This window comes from Urocampus carinirostris, chromosome 3, assembly GCF_059441175.1.
Source record: "Urocampus carinirostris isolate Australia breed hairy pipefish chromosome 3, RoL_Ucar_1.0, whole genome shotgun sequence".
Taxonomy (NCBI): Eukaryota; Metazoa; Chordata; class Actinopteri; order Syngnathiformes; family Syngnathidae; genus Urocampus; species Urocampus carinirostris.
In genome coordinates this window covers 25,817,755-25,839,826 of record NC_142351.1, presented here as the reverse complement: position 1 = coordinate 25,839,826, position 22,072 = coordinate 25,817,755, and the positions used below count along the sequence as shown (strand labels likewise).

Below are 22,072 nucleotides of genomic sequence, written 5' to 3'. Positions count from 1 at the left end.
TTTATATGAGGACATCTGGCTATTGTGCAGAAAAGGACTAGAGACAGAAAAGGAAGCTGAGGCTCTGCATTTATGACGCCAGAACAGTCACAAAAAGAAACGAGACTTGCGACTATCCTAAGAGTTTCTTTGAACAATTGGTAACAAAAAAATTAAAAAAAATAATGCAGCTCACTGACTATCTTTCCATTTGTATTTTCATTTTTGCACCAAATCATTATGTTGTTCTATTTTATTTTACACTTCACTGAATGAGTTTTTCCAAATATTTTTAACATGAACTATATTTGCAATCGCATCACAATATTGTTTTAGATATTTTAAGTGAAAAAAAGTCCTGGGAAACTATCAAGTCTTCTAAATTGTTATTCACTTAATGGATTAAAACCCCACACTTTTCGTCATATTCTCGGGTATGGACAGAGGTGGTGTAGGGTGGCAAGACAATGAGCAAATACCGTTAAAAATAAGGTACGCTGCACAGTGTGTTTGCATTAAGAATCTCATTTCTAACTCAGTGTTTACATTCATTAGGCATATTTGATCACAAAATAGACTCTCAAAGGATACATGCACATGCAAACCACAAGCCATTAAGCATACAGGAGAACAAAATACAGTTGTATCTTGACCACAAGTTCGTTGTAGATAATAATCCGTCACTGGCTTACCTTTTTTTTTATTTAACTTTTCAATTTCCTTTCTAAATGGACTTACATAGTAAACCACAAATTGAATATATATATATATATATATATATATATATATATATATATATATATATATATATATATGAACTGGCATTTTTAAACATAGGTTGAGAAATTTGCCCATCTAACTTAACATAAGCCTCATCTAGAGGGAGCTGCCATTTTGTCCACCATCTTGCTGCTACGTGTACCCCTTCAAAACAAAAACCCTGTGAAAGGCAAAAAAGAAAGGAAAATTGATGCGGTGTGGTCACTTTGAGTCTCTGTTTGTATTTTTCTTTGTGCCTTTGAGCACTTGTTTTCAGTTGCACTGCACAATACATGCAAATCTAGTTGTCAAATTATAACACCGTCCCTTTAAAACAGATCTAAATAAAACATGCATGTATGGACTAATGTTTTGAATATCAATGGCTGAATAATTTATGCAGACAGGGAATTTAATGATGCTCTGGCATAAAATGTGTGATGATTAATTCTGCTACTGCCTTATTTTCAGTGTTGGGCACATTGCTTTTAAACGCTAATTCGTTATAGTTTCTCACTTTTTCTAAAAAGTAACTCAGTTAGTAATGTAATTACTCTATAGTAAAATTAACTAGTTACCAGGGAACGTAACAATTTTTGTTACTTTAAAACAAAGTTGTGATCTCGAATCGAAGTCATTTAAATTTACTGAATTTGAACATACATATTGGTTGCAGCTGATTAATTTGTGGGAAAACATTTTTTGTTAGTTAATTCTCATAAAAGATGCCTTTATGCCATTCTTCCATCATGAATAATTACTTTTAGAATTTATTTAAGTAAATAAAATAATTATAGGAGTGTAGTTCAATTTCCCATATTTATATCGTTGTACTGGCTGAGACTCATACTATTGTGCCATGAGACCTTGTCTAGTGTGCCGCAGAAATTTGCTAAATTTTATCTTTCCAAAAATCATGCGATTGTTCTATGTTCATGATCAGTATCTGCTTTTTTCCATTGATCAGCAGATTGTAATATTCATTCATCCATATCAGTAGGTGGCAGCAGATTTCTTTTTTTCTTCTTCTTGTATACAAATGTTCTGCTCATGAGGTAGTACAAGCAATTACATTGAATAACTTATTTTGTATGATGAAACTATTTAAGAGTGCACTTCAAATAAATGATAAAATACATAAAATAAACTAAAAAGCGTGCCAATTAAATTATTTTAGCTTTTTTTTTAACTAAAAACCAAACACAAAAGATTTAGTCCCAGTAAAACGTTTTTTGTTCCACTGGTCGATAATTTTGATCAAGTATTATTTTGATTATTTTTCTCCCAAAAACAAGATAAAAATAATAGCAAAACTTGAAAAATCAGTCAAAAATATAGTAAAATCCCAAAATACGGCAAAATAATTCACAAAAATGAAAGTAACCTTCTGATCCAAAGTGACCATTAATCTTTATACTGTCAGGCAACACAATCATTTAAACATGAACAATATCATGAAACTGGTGCTGGGAATTAATTTTTAAATATTGTCGACTGATGGTGTGCTTAGAGATGTTTCTGACAAAAAAAGTTTGCTTTATCTCATAAAAGGTTGGGAAACGCTGCTCTACAGTGCAGGGAGCAGCACGATGTTCTATAACTTGTAGAAAAATATGTGGCAAAAGCTATTTATTTCTTTAATTTGATTGAATTTAGTGATTTGAGATGTTTAAACTTGTACCTGAAGGCACAAGAACTATGTAGTGCTTGCAACATCACTTCAACAACAACATAGTACCACACCATTTTTAAAAGGGGGCAAGTCATGGGAGTAGAGAAAGCGTAATATTTACTGATCAATAGTCTGGATTAAATATTCTTTTTATTTATGTATCACATTCAAAAATACATGATATTCCACATGTTCAAATCCTTAAAATGAAAACGTCAAAATTGTACGGCCCAAAATCTGTGTTTTTGCCGTAAGTTGACTATTGTCTTGGCTATTTTGGAAAACGCTGTATTTTTTCAATAGGATTTGCTGAGCTGATGAACACACAGAAGAGTTCAAGGTCATGTGTCAACTTAACGACTTTCCTTGAAGTTGATGAATAACGTTTTCGTACGGTTTAGTTTTCTTCATTTACGTGTAAGCCTAACCTATAAAATCCAATCCTTTTTGTACAACGTTTTTTTATTCTTGTTTGTAAAACAACTCCAACAAAAAAAGTCAAAGTGGACCTTAAAAAACAAATTGCATATAAAAGAGCAATCACCATATCGAAGAAACTAGACTGTTCTTCAAATCATCCAATCCTACACATATCCTTTTCTTAAGATGATTTCAAAGCCTTTATGACCCTGATGTGTCCTTTTTCTTCACTATCTAGGACTAGGTGCAATACTTTGTGCAGCAGTTGGCCACAGTGAACACTCCTCCACAAGAATGCATATTATTTTTCGAATACCTGCGTCCTTGTGCGCGTCCATGCTTCAACTAAAATATAAGACCGCCATAAAAACTTCTATATTCCACTGCGTTAAAGATGGATGGAGACCTCATTCGATATCCTTATGCTGGATAGCTGCTTAAACACTTTGCTTGTATACTTTATCTACTTTACAGGGAACTTGCCTAAAATCGACTGTGGGTGTTTGGTTTCCGTAAGAAGTAAGAAAAATAATAAAGTGAAATAAAATTGTTTTGCTTGTTTTAGATAGTTTCTGTTATGATGTAGTTATTTTAGTTAAACAATATTTAAAACTAAATGTCAGTTCATTTTTTGCACTGGAACTAGTGTTTTTGTCTCATTATCATCAAATTTTGGCTTGTTTTTCTGAGATCATAAAAAAAGCGAGCCTTAAAACAAAAAAAATTGCTGTTGACAGATTAGGTGTACTATTTTTTTTTATATATAATTATTAGGTTACAAAAATACAGAAACACTTGTGTTCCAATTTGGCAATTGTTTTTTGTTTCTACATTGTCGAGGTTTAACTCGAGACTCTGGTGCTCAAATGTGTTTTTGATACATTTTGCATGCTTTACCCCAGAATTCCAATTTTTTCAGTTTGTGTTTGACTAAATGTATTTCCTTAATATTATTATTTTAATTTGACAATCACTGCCTTGCAGGCTACATTTTCAAAAGTGGTTAAAAGACACTTAATCATGTCCTTTGCAAAAGTTCATTATCCAAAACATGCTATTAAATTGAAATAGGTATTTTCACATTTATATATTATAAGCATAAAGTTTTGCATACACATGAAAAAAATATGTTACCGCATTGTCATGAGTTAAAAGCCCAAGTAAACTTTTGCCTCGACACGATGGCCAGGTTTTTTTTTTTTTTTCCAATTTCAGGCAGTAGAAAAATTCTGAAATAAACTTTGCACTTGGTTCAGCATTTCTTATCTGGGGAAGTTGGAATCCGGCCACACCATCATGGTGAAATGAATTTCAATCCATATACATTTATTTTAAATAATTCCAGTTAGTGCACTGGAGCTATAATAGGTTGTGAAATCAAAAAGTGTCCAATACAGGTGGTAGGAGGCACTAAATTGTTAGAATCTCATCTCATCTCATTAGCCGTACCGCTTATCCTCATTAGGGTCGCGGGGGGGGGGGCTGGAGCCCATCCCAGCCATCTTCGGGCAGTGGGCAGGGGACACCCTGAACTGGTTGCCAGCCAATTGCAGGGCACACGGGGACAGACAACTCATTTGCTCATTCACACCTAGGGACAATTTGGACCGGCCAATTCACCTGAAATGCATTTGTAAATTTATTTTTTTCATTTAAAAGTTGTCAAGCCCAGAGAAAAGATTAAGGATTAAAACAATTGCTTCTTTTTTTTATATGTTTTAAGTTTTTACCACTGCTATAGGAACAGGTTGTAGAAAATATCCCTTACTCTTAAAAAGCCCCAAAATCTCATCTCTGCACACAAAAACGAAATCAAGAGCAGTAGCTTAAAAGGTAGCGCGGTCGTCTTGGGACCAAGATGTTATAGTTATAGTTGTAAAAAACTGCTCTTTCAAAACACTATTGATTTAAATAATAATCAAAAATACATGAACTATCGTACGAACATGCATTTTAGATACTAGTTGATTGAGAAATTGGCTTAGTAAACGTCTAATTTCAATCTTTGTGTAAATTTCGGTATATAGCATGGAATATTAGGAACTTTCAGGGTATGTACAGTGATGGAAGCGGACCAAATAAAGCCCCGTGCTATACTTTGGACACAAAAGGCTTGATACAGTTTATAGTCCAAAACAAACTGGACTCTTACCCAGAGTTAGTTAGGATAAGCTCCAGCCCACCATAAATAGCCTCGTGGAAAATGGATGGATGTTTATAATAGGTTTATTGTCCCACCCAAATCTCTTTGTTTACAATGTGTACTTTTTGGCTGAAAGTTTTTCAAAATGCAGTAAACCAGCGTATTAAAATTTTATCATGCTATTCGGTTGTGCACGGGGTCCATTATTCGCCAGGTTAAATTTTAATGCCAAGCCGCAACATACCCCTGTTTAAATTTTGTACCTCGATAAGCACAGTGAGTCATCCTGGTTTAAAATCTTTATCATTCAAGCAGTGTTGTTGAGAATTCAACATGACGTCATTTTGCACCACTGAGCCAAGTTTATTTCTCTTTTACATATTATACAATTCTTATTTTGTTTTATTTTGTTGTGGTTTCTTAGGGCTGCATCAGCTAAGGGTAATTTGAATGAAGAAAACAATGAAGGTGTTGGCGAAGAAATTTTGCGGCAGTGAGGTATGTGTTGATATGTTGTGTTGCCTGTCTTTATGATGAAATTCCACTAGTTTCAGCTGTCATAAAATTATTTTGTTTGCATACAAAGAAGCTTTTGAGTGCAAGGAAATAGCGCAAATGTGCACTCAACATGAAGTGTGTTTGTTGCCTCACTGACTAGGATGATGTCTGCAAATAATGCCTTCACTTCCATAATGCAAGAAATCCAGCCAAAGTGTGCATCACAAAAATCATTTCCCTGATAATGTGTTTACATGTTTGTATTAAGCCAGATAATTTGATTCAATTAGTGTGTGTTAAAATGTCAGAAGTGGGTTTTTAATAACATAACATTAAATAATAGAATCGTTTCAAAAATAGATCCCTTTGAAATCAAACCAAGACCTCTACAAAGTGACCATGTGTGTGTGCGTGTGTGTGCATGCCTGTGTACTCAACTTGTCTGCAACAACACATACCTCTAACTAAAAAGAGACACTTTCTCGTTTATTTTTGTCATGCCTAACCTTTGACATCAATTAGCGCTTTGTTATGCTTTTATGATTTGAATCAATAAGTAATATATGCACAGTTTAAAAATATTTTATAATGGCAACACCTGTGGTCTTGGGATTGTTTCTTTAATTTTTTGCCTTTTTGTATCGAAAATATTGAATAGAAACAAAGCCAATGTCGACTCACAGCCTCAGTGGAATTTTATTGGCTTTTAAAACTTCACTCAATCGTATACATATAAAATCAGGGCCTTTTTTCTAAATTGTTATTTTATTGAAATGTTTATAAGATTTTCTACATTATAGAATCTTTTTTTTATGTGCCGTCTACTGGTTATCATATTTGTATATGTTTTTGTTAGAATATTTCTATGCGTGTTTGTTTTTACAATTTTTTTATTCTAGCTGTTCACCAATAATTTTGGTGCATAGAATACATTGGATTTGGAATGCGGCTGCTCGTTGTGCTAATGCGTGACTCACGCTACGCAGCCCGCATCGACACGGGGTGACACAATCTCCTCACATACATCATCTTAATCTTCGCACCGTTAAACCGCGGTCAGGATTAAACCTTCCTAGGCAAAATTCCCTTGCATGAAGTATCTTAATAGCAGGACAGGAAGTGCAACGTGTTAGCTTGTAAACAAGCCGCTGCCTCAAATAATAGGCTTAAGCATAGTACACAGCTTGTAAATTTTAGAGAATCCAATCTCAGAAATGATTTGTCATCATCGGTTCTCGATTCTTCGTACTCAGAAACAATGCAAAATGGCGTAGAATCCCCAAAACACACAAAAAAAAAAAATACGAATGACTTGGAGTCAATTGATTGGGGGAGTGGCAGAAGAGGTACTGATTTGGCAAAAAATGGAGTTTGGATGATTTTTCAGATACTTAAAAAGTAATTAATAAATAAAAATCTATCCAGTTTTCTATTCTTTCAATCCAGCTAATTCAGTGTTCATTATAGGTTTAAATCTTTAGTGAATGGCACTAGCTATTTTTGAAAGTTACAATTATGAAATTAATTTTGTACTATTTTACGCCCGAAAGAGGGATTATTACATTATTGAAATGTGTCACTGCACAAGTAGTCTCTGATTTCTTCCTCATAGCCATTTTATTATTTCAGTCATTTTTAACCTCTTCATTTATTTAGTCATAATACATTAAAATGTTCCTATTTTCAGGCTTCTTCATATTGGTTCCTGTTAGAACTGCTTTTAACCAAAACACCTCTTTCCAGGGGAAAATTACTCTCTTTTAGTTTAAGTTTACTTAGGTTTTTGTCCTTGGGACTGCCCTCACAGTATAAAAGTAAATGTCAGTCATTTTGACGGAAGATGAACGCTACAATTCACTCGTTTGTACCCAGGATGTTCTTTCACAATAACAATTCAAAGAAACTGCTCAGGTCAGCTCCAATGCTTGTTTTACCAGTGTCACAGCCCAGATATAAACAAACACAGGGAGGAATAATAAAAAGCCTTAATTCTACAAGTTGTAGTCTAGTAAACGTATTTGACGTTTAAAGCCATCAATAGCACTGAATGTGTTTTGTTAAGTAAATTAGGGTTGGAGAGGTAACAAACAATCTAACCCAAATTAAAAACACTTTGAATGACCAAAACATTGACAAACTATTAGCAACTTATGAGAAATCGAGTCCATCTTGCAGCTCTCAAGCGCTGTGGATGTATACCTTAAATGTATTGAAAACAAGGCCTACTCAACTGTCACTCAAATATTACTGTTAAAACTCGGAAAATATGAATGCACGTAACAACAAGTTCGTGCAGCAAAAATATGTTTGCTAGCCTCTGCTTCCCATCAGCAATTAAAGGTACAACAGTAGCAGGAAACCCTCATCCACACATTGTCTGTCACGTGTTACCCATTCACCAACAATTATTGGTTAGTCTCAAAATTCCTCAGTAGCAGGTATTATCAAATATTTGTGCATATTCTTATGTGACAGAATTATTCTGTCAAGTATTTTTTTTACCTTCAGTGTTCTCTTTGTGTGAGAGTATTTAAACTTCAAAGTTCTCAAGATTGACTTGCTACTAGTCACTTTATCTGACTCAACTTCCTGTGTTGTTTTGGAGAACCACCCTCCCCCCTTTGTATTCCGTCCTTGCTCATATTCAGCAATAAGCATCAAAAGTGCAGTGTTGTTTTCAATTGTACTTTCAGGGCAATGATTCATTTTGACAGCTTTACATTACCTTTGCGACACACAGGATCCATTACAAATAAAATTTAAAAATGACAGCAATTTGGAGTTCAAGCAAATCTGACGGATGTTGTCTCCTATTTCTCTGGATGCCCTTCATTGACAGAATTTTGGGCTTCCTTCTCTTGAGTGCCCAAGCCAAAGACAGCGTTGTGCAGTGCAAATGGAAAGTGATCGATGACTCAGTGCTCCCTCTCCAATATGCTCCCAAAACAAATTGGCTCCTCCATTTTGTTCCTGCCTGGCAATAATTCTAAAGTTGGCAGCTCCGACTGGCATGGTGGTTTTACGTCATCTGAAAGTCAGCTCCCAGAATACTTGTTCACTGTCTTTTGTCAGATGGTCATTCTCTCCCAGGATTCTGGTCATGTCAGGTGAGACACTTTTTGTCTCGGTTTTGAATAATAATCAAAATCCAATTTGAGTACGTTTAACTTTAGCGCATAACATACATTAAATTTTGGATTAAAACGGCAATGAATTCAAATCGTGCAAATAATTTGTCCCCTATTGCATGTGAGCAGGATCAGTATAATATGATTGGATCCCCTGATAGGTTGCTATGTTGAAATTGCATTGCATCAAGGCTAATTATTTGCTGAGTGATCACTTCATATTCGATGATCTCATTTGACCTTCACGTTAAATGTCAAATGCATTGTAAGCTCTAGAGTCATAAGAAGAAGCTAAACGACCTTTAGAATGTGTTTTCTGAATATGTTAACTACCTATTTGGAAAAGTTTTTCACAACTCAAATGTCTGACTTAGTAGTAAAGGTTGTTTTGTTTTTTGAGGGGGCGGAGGGTCCTGTAAAATGGCCCTTCTTCATCAATCTCCTAGTTTTAATCATTTATCAAAAACACTAAAAGGGATCTGTATAGTAAGGATGCGGCATCTATTTTGCATGACACCAAGATACTGAAACAGTGTCTTTTGTGAGACATGTACATGTTTGTAAAAGTGTCCAGACAAATGAATATCTCTGTAGTGTTAAGCCACAATGCTACACTAAATGTATAATGGGGCATCAATTCTAAATTTGTAGAGTTTGAAGGTCAAAACAGGTTAATTCTGTGACTGAAACTTTGACTAAGACTTCTGCCTCAAAACTCAGAGGTCCTGGATTCAATTCCAACAAGTTCTGTTTTCTACAGCACTTTGTTTCCCTCCCAAATTCCCAAAACATGCATAGCAGGTCGATTTCAGAGGCAAAATTATTCTTGGAAGTTAATGCGTGTGTGATTTGTTGTCCAACTCTATGTGCCCTGCGATTGCCTGGATACTAGTCCTACTGCTTGAAGTCAGCTGGAATAGACTCTCTTAAGAATAGGCAGTAGGACAACAAATATTTTCTTCCATGAAGATATTGCTCACATTAATCTTCTGCATGATAAACATGGTTTATCTTACTAGCTAATTTTCATTTTTCAAAAATGCTAATAAACAAGGATTTACAAGGAACATGTTTTTCTAGTGTTTCACCACCGATCAGTTGACATAGCTTTCTGTTCTTTTTTGAAGTTCTTTTTTGCTATTATTTTATGTGGTTCCATATAAAAACAATTTGTAACTTGCTAATACTTCCACGTACAAATTTTATAATTCACATTTAGATTGCAATTTGAATGGACTACTGTGAAATCTGCCCTTGTGTCTTAAAACCTTTTTTTTACAGTTTAGTCAAAATTGCACAATGATTAGGATATTTTTGAAAATAGGACTTCCTGGGTTGGTGTTTAGTGTTTTAGCATTTAGGTTATACATTGCCGTGAAAAGTATTTGCCCCCTTCCTGATTTTTCCTTTTTTTTTTTGCATATTTATCTTTTATAAAGGTTTCAGATCATCAAATCAATTTTAATATCACACAGGTACAACCCAATTAAATACAAAAAGCTTTTTGAAATGTTGATTTGATTTATTAAGGAACAAAAAAGTCTACGCCTATCTTGCCGTATGTGAAAAAGTAATTGCAAAGCACTGTCAGAGCCATTGTCAACAAATGGAAAAAAACTGTGGCAAACAGGAACAGAGGAAAACCGTCCCAGGTGTGTTGCAAAATAACTCAAAGAGTCGACTCACGTTTGCCAAAAAGCATCTTGATTATTCTCAAGACTTTTGGAAAAATATTCTGTGGATTAATGAGTCAAAAATTTAACTTTATGGAAGGTGTGCAGCCTGTTAGATCTGGGGTAAAATGGCATAGCATTTGAAAAAAAGAGCATGATGCCAAAAGTAAAGCATTGTAGTGGCAGAGTGATCTGGGGCTGCTTTGCTGCCTCAGGACCAGGACAACTTGCTGTGGTTGAAGGAATAATGAATTTTGGTGTTCACCAGAAGATCCTGAAGGAGATCTTCCGGCCATCAGTTCGTGCCCTCAAACTTAAGCGCTTTTAGATCATGCAGCAGGGTAATGATCTGAAACACAGTCCACTTATGAATGGATTTAAAACAAAACAAAAGCATGTTTCTGGATAGGCCAAGTCAAAGTCCGAATTCAAATCCACTTGGGATGTTGTGGTGTGACCTTAAATGTGAATTTCATGCTACAAAACCCTCCAACAGGGCAGATTTTAAACCGTTTGACGAGTAAGAGTGGGCCAAAATTCCTCCACAGCGTTGTGAAAGACTCAATACTAATTGTTGTAAACATTTGCTTTCTGTTATCGCTGCCAAAGTTGGCCCAACTCGGGATTAGGTTCATTGGTCAATTACCTTTTCCCATGGGGCTCGATAACGTTTGATTTTTTTGTGCCCTAATAAACATAATCAACATTTCCAAACTACATTTTGTATTTCCTTGGGTTTTTTTCTCTGTTTTATTAAAATTGGATTTATGATCTGAAACCTTTGTGAGTGATAAATATGCAAAAAACACAGAAATCAGGAGGGGGCAAATATTTTTTCATGGCACTCTAAATGCACAATAAATCACAATCAACTTTGGTTACCATTACTAATTAAAAAGGGAATTTATACCAAATAAAATATTTACTGGCATTTTATCAATTAGCTACTGTGCATGATTTGAATCTAGCATTTTTCCTGTGTCATTTCCACAAGAGACTTACTAAGAAGAGCACAGCCACACACACAAAAATGTGTAACCAGCCATTGAACCGCAGAAGCATTTATACAGCATGGGAACACAACCTCATACTTATAAAAAAAACTTGACTCATTATTGCAAATTCAGATAGTTTCAAATAAGATAATTTGAAGTTCTTATGTATTTAGAAGAACTTAAATGTTTGGCCTCAGACAAAGACGCAGCTGTCCTGCACAATGTAGCTCCAGAGCTTATATGATGCAGTTCACCAAACAAATGCATGAAGTATGTGCATGAATCTGTTCTGGGTTCTGTCTCAAGAGATAATGTTCGAGGTAGTAGATTGGTGTTTTTAAGTTGAGTCATGGTAACAACTTGTTTGAATTTCTGTGTTAACAACACCACGCCTTATCACTATTTGAGCCTACTGTATCCTCGGAAAGAATAAAATGTTTCACTGGACATTACAAAATATATTTAACAATTACAGTTCAATTATAATGTAAACCCTCAAAATTGTTTTAATAGAAGATGGTTGCACAACAAAAAACCCTGGCTTGGGTCTCGAGGAGAAAATCAGTTTTTAGTCCGAGCCATCATGTAGCTATACATTTCATCCAACACAAAAGAGGTCACCAAAAATCAACGAATAAAGGGAACTTATCAAAGCACCCAGTTCATCTTTAAACACAGTAAATGCTTTGAAAGAGTTCTCCTGAAACAATACTGTATATCTTCTGGTGCCATTTTGATATTCTAGAAATACATGATTTAAAAAAACTTCTATTTGACCTTGTGCTTGTGCTTAGTTAATTTCTCTGCTTTTTTCCCCAGCGTTCAGTTCCTTGCCGACGCCTATACCATAAAAGTGTTGCATCAAGAAGCCACATTGGACGAGCACGGCTTAAAGGAAACAAAAACATTTCAAATAGGTGCCAGCACAGCAGGAACGGGAGGAAGCGGCACATGACAGCAGCGTGCCAACTACAGCTACAAAATGATTCTTTTTCTCCGGCCGCCTGGTGCAAACGGTGCACTTGCCGGCTCGGTTGCAGACACGTGGGGACCTCGGGGCTCATTCCTCGCTGTCTGCCCTCATAATAGTTAGCAGCATGGACACTTCCTACTGCTGCCGTGTGAAGACTCATCTCAAAACTACTGTGGATTCATTCACAAGATTCACCTGGAAGATTTCCTCTGGTTTCTATTTTGTATGATGTATAACTGATATGATTTCAATCACTTATCAAGATTGGTTCTTTTAATTGTATGCTGAGGAGTTTTTATTCTCAAACAGTTAGCTTTACCATAGTAGTATCTTGTTGTCATAACTGCTACTGTCTGGTCAGGTTTGGTGAAGTAAAAACGAATGTTATTTGTATTTTACCAGAATAGATGTATGCCTATGGATTCATGCTATAGGTAATAGCTGGGAGTGAAACAGTAACTATGTTGAACGAAATTCTATTTAAAATGTATTAACACATTTGATTTGATAAAGGAGAATAAAACTGTTTTCACAACTTTGGAATACACAAAAAAATGACTGTATAAAATCAGTAATTATTAAGAGTTGAGTCTATCAGTAGAATGCTTTAGATTAACTTGACTTAAAATATAGAATAAGTTGTGTGTCACAGATGCCATTTAGCTATACTGTAGAGGATGGGTTACCAAGCTTTTTTAAGCTAAAAGCTACTTTTTTGTTACCGATTAGCGCCAATGGCTATCAGTTTGATATGCATTTCTAAAATGACTTGTTATTATTATGTTGTTACTTTGTTTTTACCGTTTTGTGACTATTAGAGGTTAAGAGGCTCATTCAACCACTAAACATCATGCCAGTTAAAAATCTAATTTCAAATAAAATGTTAATGACCCAATATGTATATTCAGAGCCAGTTTTCAGCCTAAACAGGTGGTTTTAGGGGGCGACTTGGTCCCTGCGAGCACTACGTTTGAGACCCCTGATGTAGAGATGAGACATTTTGTGCAGACAGTGAAAATATTTATTTAGTTTTTAAAAGTTGATGAACGTACATTTAGTAAATGATTAAAATATGGACGTTAGGCGCATATTTAAAGAAAACTAAAGTAATTTGTCATAGCAATATTTCATCCTTTTAGAGGTTCTCAAAATTGTGGTATCCCACAAAGACCGAATTTTAACCCCCAGAGACCAGTTCAAAAATAAATCACACTGGAAATACATTGTGAATTCCTAAAAGTAAACATTAAAAAGGTTCAAGCTTTGAGAAATTATGAGAAATATGGTTTTGTTTTCTTATTACCTGCCCTTTTAACCGCTTGGTAACTAAGTCTTTAGCACTATCTCTACACATATACAACACTAACATTTACATGTATTGGAAAAAGCAATATGAGCACCTTTGGTCTTTCAATAGTGATATCTTAAAACTTTGGATTCATAAAGTTGGCTATAGGTGCATCTTCACAGTTAGCTTCCATGTAAAATAGAGAATGTGTTTTTGTAGCTGGATTTAAGACAGCAGAGGAAAGTGGTTATAGATAAGCTTGTAGAGGCACACACACTGAAATATTGAACACACTCACCAAACATGTTCGCTCAAGTGACTTCAGTTTTTTTTGGGCCTGTGTTACTGTTTAACACACAAAAATACGGTAAGAGTCTTGAATAATGATGTTGGAAGTATGTCTGTTTGTGCATTAATGAATATGGGATCAGATTTAACAGGATGGAAACCGGAACTGCATTCAAGCACTTAGAAATTTGTTGAGAGGGGTGTTGCCTTATTAAGTCTCCTTGCTCTGTCTCTTTCTTCATGTGTGTGTCTGTGTTTTGTTGAGTATGGGGCCAGGTAAAACTGTTTCCCTTCAATAAAAGGAGTGTTTGAAACCACACACTGCCTGGAGATCAAAACTATATTGCACAGTAAAGTATATAATTTGTTGTTTTAAACAAATAGCCGTTTTAAATTTTGTAATTTTGTTGTTTGTTTTGTTATTTGCAATTCAGAGAGGGGGGGTGTATCAAGCTCCTAATGCTACATATGAGTATGTTTTAAAGAGAATCTTTAATGCTGGCTGATAATAGGTATTTTCACCCAATAGTACATAAATGAATCTTACCAATGCACACGTGATACTTTTTGATGGTTTATGTCAAATTATTGTATCTATAATTGGATCTAGAATCATCGGGTGCTTTACAGAACCTAAATAGTTTTTATTAACCCCTAAACAAGAATGGTGTTTTGTATCACTATTATTGCCAGGATATTTTAATATTTTTTGAAAATAAAATTCGTTTAGTAAAAAAAAAAAAACACGTGAATGACTTCATAATTCACACAATGGATTAATCTACTTGGACTGTAAATAATGTAGAAGTGGGTCTAAGTTAGATTACCTAAAAAAACGATAAATACATTTTTCAATCTATATTGAGGTTTGTGTATAGGATTATTTAAAGTTGGATTTTTATAAAGCATGTATGAAAATTGGGTATCCAACTGCTATTTCGATTTTTTTACTAACCTAATCTATGCATTTCTTTCTTATTATACATTAATGATAGCCACGGAGGATGTCTTCGAATGATAGCCTAAAACCCAAAGGACTTTTGAGCCTAGGACTTAAGGGTCTGAGAGCGCCCTGCTCTTTAACTGGCTGTCAACAAATATTCAAATTGCGGATATTTTCAGTTTTTCACGAGGTTCGGGTCAAACTGAGAAATAGCTATTCAAGATGAGCAATGCGTCCCATATGCATTAAGAGGAACCGCAAAAACGGCTGTAAATTCTTGTCTTAAGTTCCCTTCTAAACTTGCACTTTATAAAATGCAATGCATGCTCGCTTGTTTTAAATTCTTAAATCCTTTTTATGGTGGCTGCATTTAGGTAGCAGGTTGATCTAATTTGATGATAGATGCTGACGTCTGGTCTGATGAAGAATTGGACCATTTGAAATGTTTGTTGCTTGATTTTGCATTACCTAGAACCTAGATTATTTTATTTCCGATCAATAATATGTTTGCATCTGAGTTCACTGCCTGTCTTGGACTTTATTTTTTCGGTCTTGTTCTTGTTTTTTTTTCTCCTCCACAAATAACGTTGTTTTCTTTTATTTGTTTTTCGGCGACCATGAGAGGCGCTTATATACTCAAATAATTGTTCTTATTATTATTACTTGGTAGTTTTTCGATTCTATCAAAAGGTTCCAAAAGCGTCTTGAAAGTTCAAACATTAAAAAATACGTAAATAGAACTTCAGTGCATTTAAAAAGCCTGATGCGACTTTTTAAATATAAACATAATTAGAGGGGTGGGCTTTTGGAACTTTATTCGAATATCACAATGTTATATCTGTGTTTTGGACTTTGCTTGTTTTTTGTTTGTCTCGAACGAAAATTCTGAAATATTTGTACTCTTTCCATCCCCAAGAGCACTAACATGAGCACCGCAATGCACGCATACAACAATGTTTTTGCACTGACATACCTGCTCTACTGGAGCATAAAAAGCACACAGATGTTGTTTTGTAATGGGCAATGGCTAACTTTAAATTATAATTATCGTTCAACTATTAAACGACTTTAAATTTGCGTGTTTATTTTATAATGTGCGAGCCCGTAATGTTATCATCTGTTGACATTCGTAAATGCACATGCTATTAAAAACAATAATTTGATGCACTTTTTGTTTCTATTTTTTTTTCAGTAGATTCGGTTTAAAATAAGCACTTGGGGCTTTATTTTGCATTTATGTGCGACAAAACATAAGTACGAAATGAATGGAAAATAAAATATTTCATTTGTTTAAATTTCTGCAATTAAAGTATGTTTCGATGTCATTAGATAAAGTTATTCTTGTGTTGGGTTGATTTAAAATTCGGATCGGGTTTGTTGTTTCGTGTGAGGAGATAGCTGCCCTGCACCCAACTGTGCTCGTCTGTGGAAAGTGACTTTGAACTTGAACTTCATCTTGGCCATATTGCTCATGTGCGCAGCCCACCGACACTAACGAGCCCGAACTAATTGTCCTGCCTGATTTCAAATGTCCCATCTGTCCGTCTGTCCGTCTGATTTGCACGAAAACACTCGTATCACTTCATAAGATGGATATTTTGACACTCCAAGGAGCAAAACTCTTATATGTGCTCGTTTAAGATTTCCACGAGTTGTGTGGTCTGAACCTAACGTCACGATTTTTCCTCTTGTGAGTTTTTTTCTACAAATGAGGGCTTTTAACTTTAATCACGTTCCCAGTCTGAAAAAATGACACTTTAAAGTGCACAAATAGTTTGACGTCGCGTGATGGTGTGAAGGACTTCAAAGTGGAATTTCCCAAGATTTCGCCTTCGAATTAGATTCCACCTCAATTGGCTCTTTCCTATAGGCTGTAGCAATAAACTGTAAATGTTTCCAAACGGGAGAAAAACGACATAAACGACATCAAGATGTTTGCTGAAGGAAAAAGGCTCCACAAAAGAGTGTTTTTGCTTCTTGCTCCGTGCACACATGTGTAAATTGAGAGGCATGCATGTTTGACCTTCACAACTAAATTTGACATTGTCCTCCCGTGTCAATTTCGAAAAACAAATTAACATGAATACGTAGTCAGCTTTGAAATCAAACATGCAGTGTGAACCTTGCTGATTATCATTCATATTTTTAACTCAATAATTTTAGCGTCTCAAATGTGCACCCGAATAGAGGGATTGCTTTACATTTTCGTTAAAAAAACGGAACCTATGAGGCAGGCCTTATTCCTCCCTTTCTCCCATTTGCCTTCTAGAACTTTGTTGCACTAACAATGTAAGTGTCTCTGCTCAAATGCGTATAAATTATTATAAAGATATGAGTATAAATGTGAGCAAATGTAATTTCCCTGGATACTGCTGCAAGTTTTTAAAACGTTTAATCTAAAGCACGTTTATTAACCAAAAATGGTGCACGTTCCTGTTCATGCATGCGGTTGGATATTGTATTTTCCTCCTGGGATGTATTGGGAACAAATCGTGCGTCTTTTGGCCTTATTCGAGGTTCAGAAATATTTGTTTCCAAACGACTGCCTGTTAAAATAGTTTTGTTTACTATAGTGATGAAAAAAACACATTTGCTTCTGCCATCGTCCAAACGTTTACTAAATCATACTATCTCGGTTGTAATATACAAATAGGATACGTGTTACCGTTTGTGGAAAAAAACAGAACACATTTCGGTCCAAATAATAGGTACACAATCGCATATTGTTATTTCTACAATATGCACAAAAGAGGCTAAATATCAAATTACACATTGCGAGCAATATGGTACAAAAATGAGAGCATTATAGGCCCGTATGCGGCGCATAGGGTGTATGATTTGTCTTTGCCATTAGGTAAGTGACTTTTGTCTACTTATATCCAGATCAACATACAACAAAGACAAAAATGTGACTGCAGATGTACTTTTTTGAAAACACGTGACCTGAATCAGAACAGTTTAGGACTCTACACGGCATATGGGAAGTATAATTTGTGATTGCCATTACTATCTGAAGATTTTGATGCTGACCATTGTCTCAAATTCAAGTTGCGCAAGTATGTCTAAAAGGAGACCACTGGGTTTGTGACTTATTTCAAATTGCTTATCTTCTCGGTATCAAAGCAAAAAAGACAAGCATGTGACTCGGGTCTTTGTGTGTAAATATTACTTCCTTCCTTGGGTGATTTTGGGACAAATAAACTGATGTTTGTCCAGTTTAGACAAAGAAATGGTTATTCGTCTACCATGCTTATTTGTTTTTTGTCAATTATTTAAACCCTCATATGTGACACGTGCACTGGCTTTTCTTGTTGTTGATGATGTTTTCTTGCTTTTTAACAAAACAAGCAAAACACCCCAACACATCAAAAAGTAAGATACGATCAAAATAGAGGCAAACTATAAATAATATCTTATGAAGCTGTGCTCGGCAACACTGATCTAAATGATCACAATGAGTGTATCAAATGACAAACAACATTTTTATTTTGTACGTTATAGTGAATTTTGTTTGGATGTGCATGCGCACTGTGTTGTTTGTCTGTTTGGGAGAATGCAGGCTGAGATGATTGACGATGAACGTGTGTGTCTTTTGTCTGCAAGGAGCAACAACAGCCTCTCTTAACTTGAACTTGGACTTCCGACGAGACGCCTCGTCCCTGCAGGATTCATGTAGTCTGCTACTCTCATGCTGCACCTCGCTGCAGTTGCCATGATAGTCGAGGGGATGCAAAAAGATGAACTTGATCATAGCACACTCTGCATACTTCATGAGTTACTGAATGGAAACCAAGAGTTTGTAGGAAGGTTTGTACTATCTAACATTTGAAGGAATCAGCACAAGAGTACACACAGTTTCTTTGTGTATACAAAACAATTACGTGTAACATACCACATATGTTATAAGTGGCTGTATATGTTCCTAAATTCATATATTACATAAATTTAGAGCAAACATGCTCTTTCTGGAGGATAAAAAACGAGACAATTAAATATATCCTGATTTAATGCAAATATAGAGAGGGACACTATGGCCTGTTCCAATAAAAAAAAACTATTTCACCCCATATACAATAATAAACGAGATAACTAAATATTGAAGTCAATTATGAGACAGTGTCATACTTAATTTGTTCTTTTTCGGGTGCGCGTGTTGATGGCGGATCTCTTGTTTAGAAATAAACAAACACAATTGTAGGCGACCTTGGTAGGCGCGATGACATGATAATGCATATAATTTACCTAAAAGTCTCTAAATCAAGTTTGTTACAGGCGAATTATAAGTCATACAGCAAATAAACAATATAACATGGAATACAAAACGAATCACCATGACTGATTATTAATTCCAAGTAAGCAAATACGTTACTAAGTTAATTGCAACTGTATAAAACCGATTTTTAAAATTATTACCCAATGATAACTCAACCAAGTATTGTCCTAAAACAAATAAGTATTTTCAAAAGTTTTTTTTTACTTGAGAGTCAAACGAAATTAAGTGTTTTCTTCACAAACGCATTTGCAACATGTTTTGACACTTGTTCGGGACAATTATTTGCTTTAAATCCTGTGCATGTGACTGTTCTCTGGCCTGTAGCGTGTACAACATTTCTGGGCACGTTGATGTTTTTAAATAAGCGCATAAGACTGTGATATATATATATATATATATATATATATATATATATATATATATATATATATATATATATATATATATATATATATATATATATATATATATATATATATATATATATATATATATATATATATATATATATATGTGTTTCGGAGAGTAATAACAACTAGACAATTCCCGAGGCAATTGTGAGAGTTGTGGTGGATATGGAAGATTATACCTGTATATATAACCCCAGTTGTTTGCATGTAACTGTTAGCATCAGGTTATTAACTCAAAGAGTTGTATTTGTAATTTTTAACTTTGTTCTGTGGGGGGACTCAGCCATCCACACATGTAGCCGTTAGCATGTTACCATTAGCATAATTTTTCATATATATATATATATATATATATATATATATATATATATATATATATATATATATATATATATATATGTGCGTGTGTGTGTGTGTAGTACATGAATATATTGCTCATGTATTGAAAGTTCGGAGTCGTAGCTCTTTTTTTTCAAATTATTTTGGATTTGTTTTTCTACCTAATGTCATTGTAATAGTTTTTAATTGCACTATTATAACGATGCACTAACAACTTAGGCCAGTCTCCAAGGAAATATTTTCGCCTAATCACTTAACATTATTTGTATTTTTTTTTTCTCTTTTAAGTCTACATTACATCTTTATCCCGTCGTACCTCGTCTAATATTGTTATAAAACACGTCCACTACATTAATATCAATGACAAAAAATGAGCGTTCTAATTCTGACCTATGTGCGCTAAAACTGAAATTCAATTTTTGATCTTTTCCCTGCCTTGGGTGTTTTGATTATACTCTCGCAAAAAAATTATTTGGTACAGTGTCTTGACGGAAATGTCGGGATTATAAGTGATACCTTCCTACCTGTACACACCCCGGTGAGCGTATAATAAAGCTGGGGAACATACCAGTCACGCAGGCATACAATAATCGACGCACTTTTCAGTACTCTGCAGTTTAGGATGGCGTTTAAATGTGTTCAATTGGAAGCCAAACAGTTGGTTACACGCTAGTCATTTTCCTGCGTCACGTCTCCAAGATAATGACAGTGCACGAACATCCTGTTGGTTTATTTGTAAGGATGAAAAACATACGCGCACGTTTGGTTTGTTTGCCAACTGAGGATAAAACAGTTTCCAAGAGTGGAGTTTTTTATAATTGTTTTAATTGACGTGTGCCACCCTTGGGTCCACGCGCACGCGCTGCAAAAGAGTGTTTGGTGGCCTGAAATTGGATTTGGAGTTCGTCTCGTTCGTGAACATTTAGGCCAATATCCACACTGGTCTCGCTGACTTCCTGCGATTTAGTTGAACTGTATTCGTGGAGTTTGTGTAATGGTGCAGAGTGTTGAATAAAGAGTTATTGTGATAGGACACAAGTAATTCTGCGAGAAATTGATCACATCAATGTGCGCGTGTATTGGATACTCATAACAATCATATTAACATATTAGTTTTACATGTCCTGGCCATTTTTGTATATAAAATAATCACACACAAAAAATTACAGGGCCTGTGTTGTATGAAACCTTTTGTCTCCATGGTAATGATTTTACGATAATTTTTAATCTTTATTACAATTTAAAAGTGAAAAACGATCAGATGATAAAGTGTGTATTTGTATGTGTGATTTTAGACATGACATACAATTACTTTAAACTTGCACTTGAGATTTAAGACTAGGTTACACGCATGTACACGAACGTGCGAACACACGCAAATGCACGCAACCTGTTAGCCAAACTATAGGTATATTCGAGACGAGAAATCAATCTATAGCTTATTTTGATACGAAATCCCAGTCACATGAAAACTATTTCCGTTGCGCATGAAACCAAAAAGGAAAAAAAAAACAATAATCGTTATATCCAAAACATTCAAAGGTTCTGTATTTGGGGGATATAACAAGAGCAATGTTACAGAAAAAATGACGAGTACCAGATAAAAGTTCTTCTGTCAGCCAGAAAAAAAAGTATAAACAAGACTATGGTACAAACAATAGTTCTCGACTGTGGGGCAGTGAATGTGAATAGTGGAGGAATTATTTGTAATGGAGGGAACGACATTTCGAATAAGAATACAGGAGACTCAATTCAAGGACAAATGTGAAACATAGATGGACTATAGAACACCTAAGGACACCACCTCCGAACACATAAGATTTTACTTTCAAAAATAACTTGGTCATGAATGATATCCCACAACACTGCAATGTTCTTACCTTTGGTGTGTTTTATTTAATGTGTCATCAAAAAGAAAAGAGCACAATATAAAGCAAGTTAAAATAATAATAATAAATAATCATTATCTTAACAAAAATATTTATTTCCTCAATTACTCTAATAGCTGCTTGTTTTGTGCGAGTGTGTGTGTGTGTGTTTATGTGTGCGTGTGTTTTGTAAGTGTCCCTATAATGTGTCTGATAGTATGGCTTGAGAAAGCCGAAGAACTTACTATTTGCAGTAGCCGAGGTCGTCAGAAAAATAGCTAAGTGGAGCCCAAAGGAGCGCACAAAAACTCCAGCAAATGTGAGTCACACTGATTCAATTTACCGGTTTCACCCTCGCCTTTATTTGCAGTAAAATTAACAAAGTTTACTGAACCGTTTATTCAGTCATGCACAAGGACCAAA

The 22,072-nt window shown here is 35.0% G+C and overlaps 1 long non-coding RNA gene across 1 annotated transcript in view; it reads left to right on the top strand.

Moving 5' to 3' along the window:
- Positions 1 to 12,744, top strand: part of LOC148369292 (uncharacterized) — a 43,379-nt gene extending 30,635 nt beyond the window's left edge. Inside the window, exons 4-5 of the long non-coding RNA XR_015849995.1 lie at positions 5,398 to 5,471; positions 12,087 to 12,744. This is a non-coding gene — a long non-coding RNA (uncharacterized LOC148369292). The remainder of the gene's footprint in view (positions 1 to 5,397; positions 5,472 to 12,086) is intronic.
- The last annotated feature ends 9,328 nt before the right edge of the window (positions 12,745 to 22,072 follow it).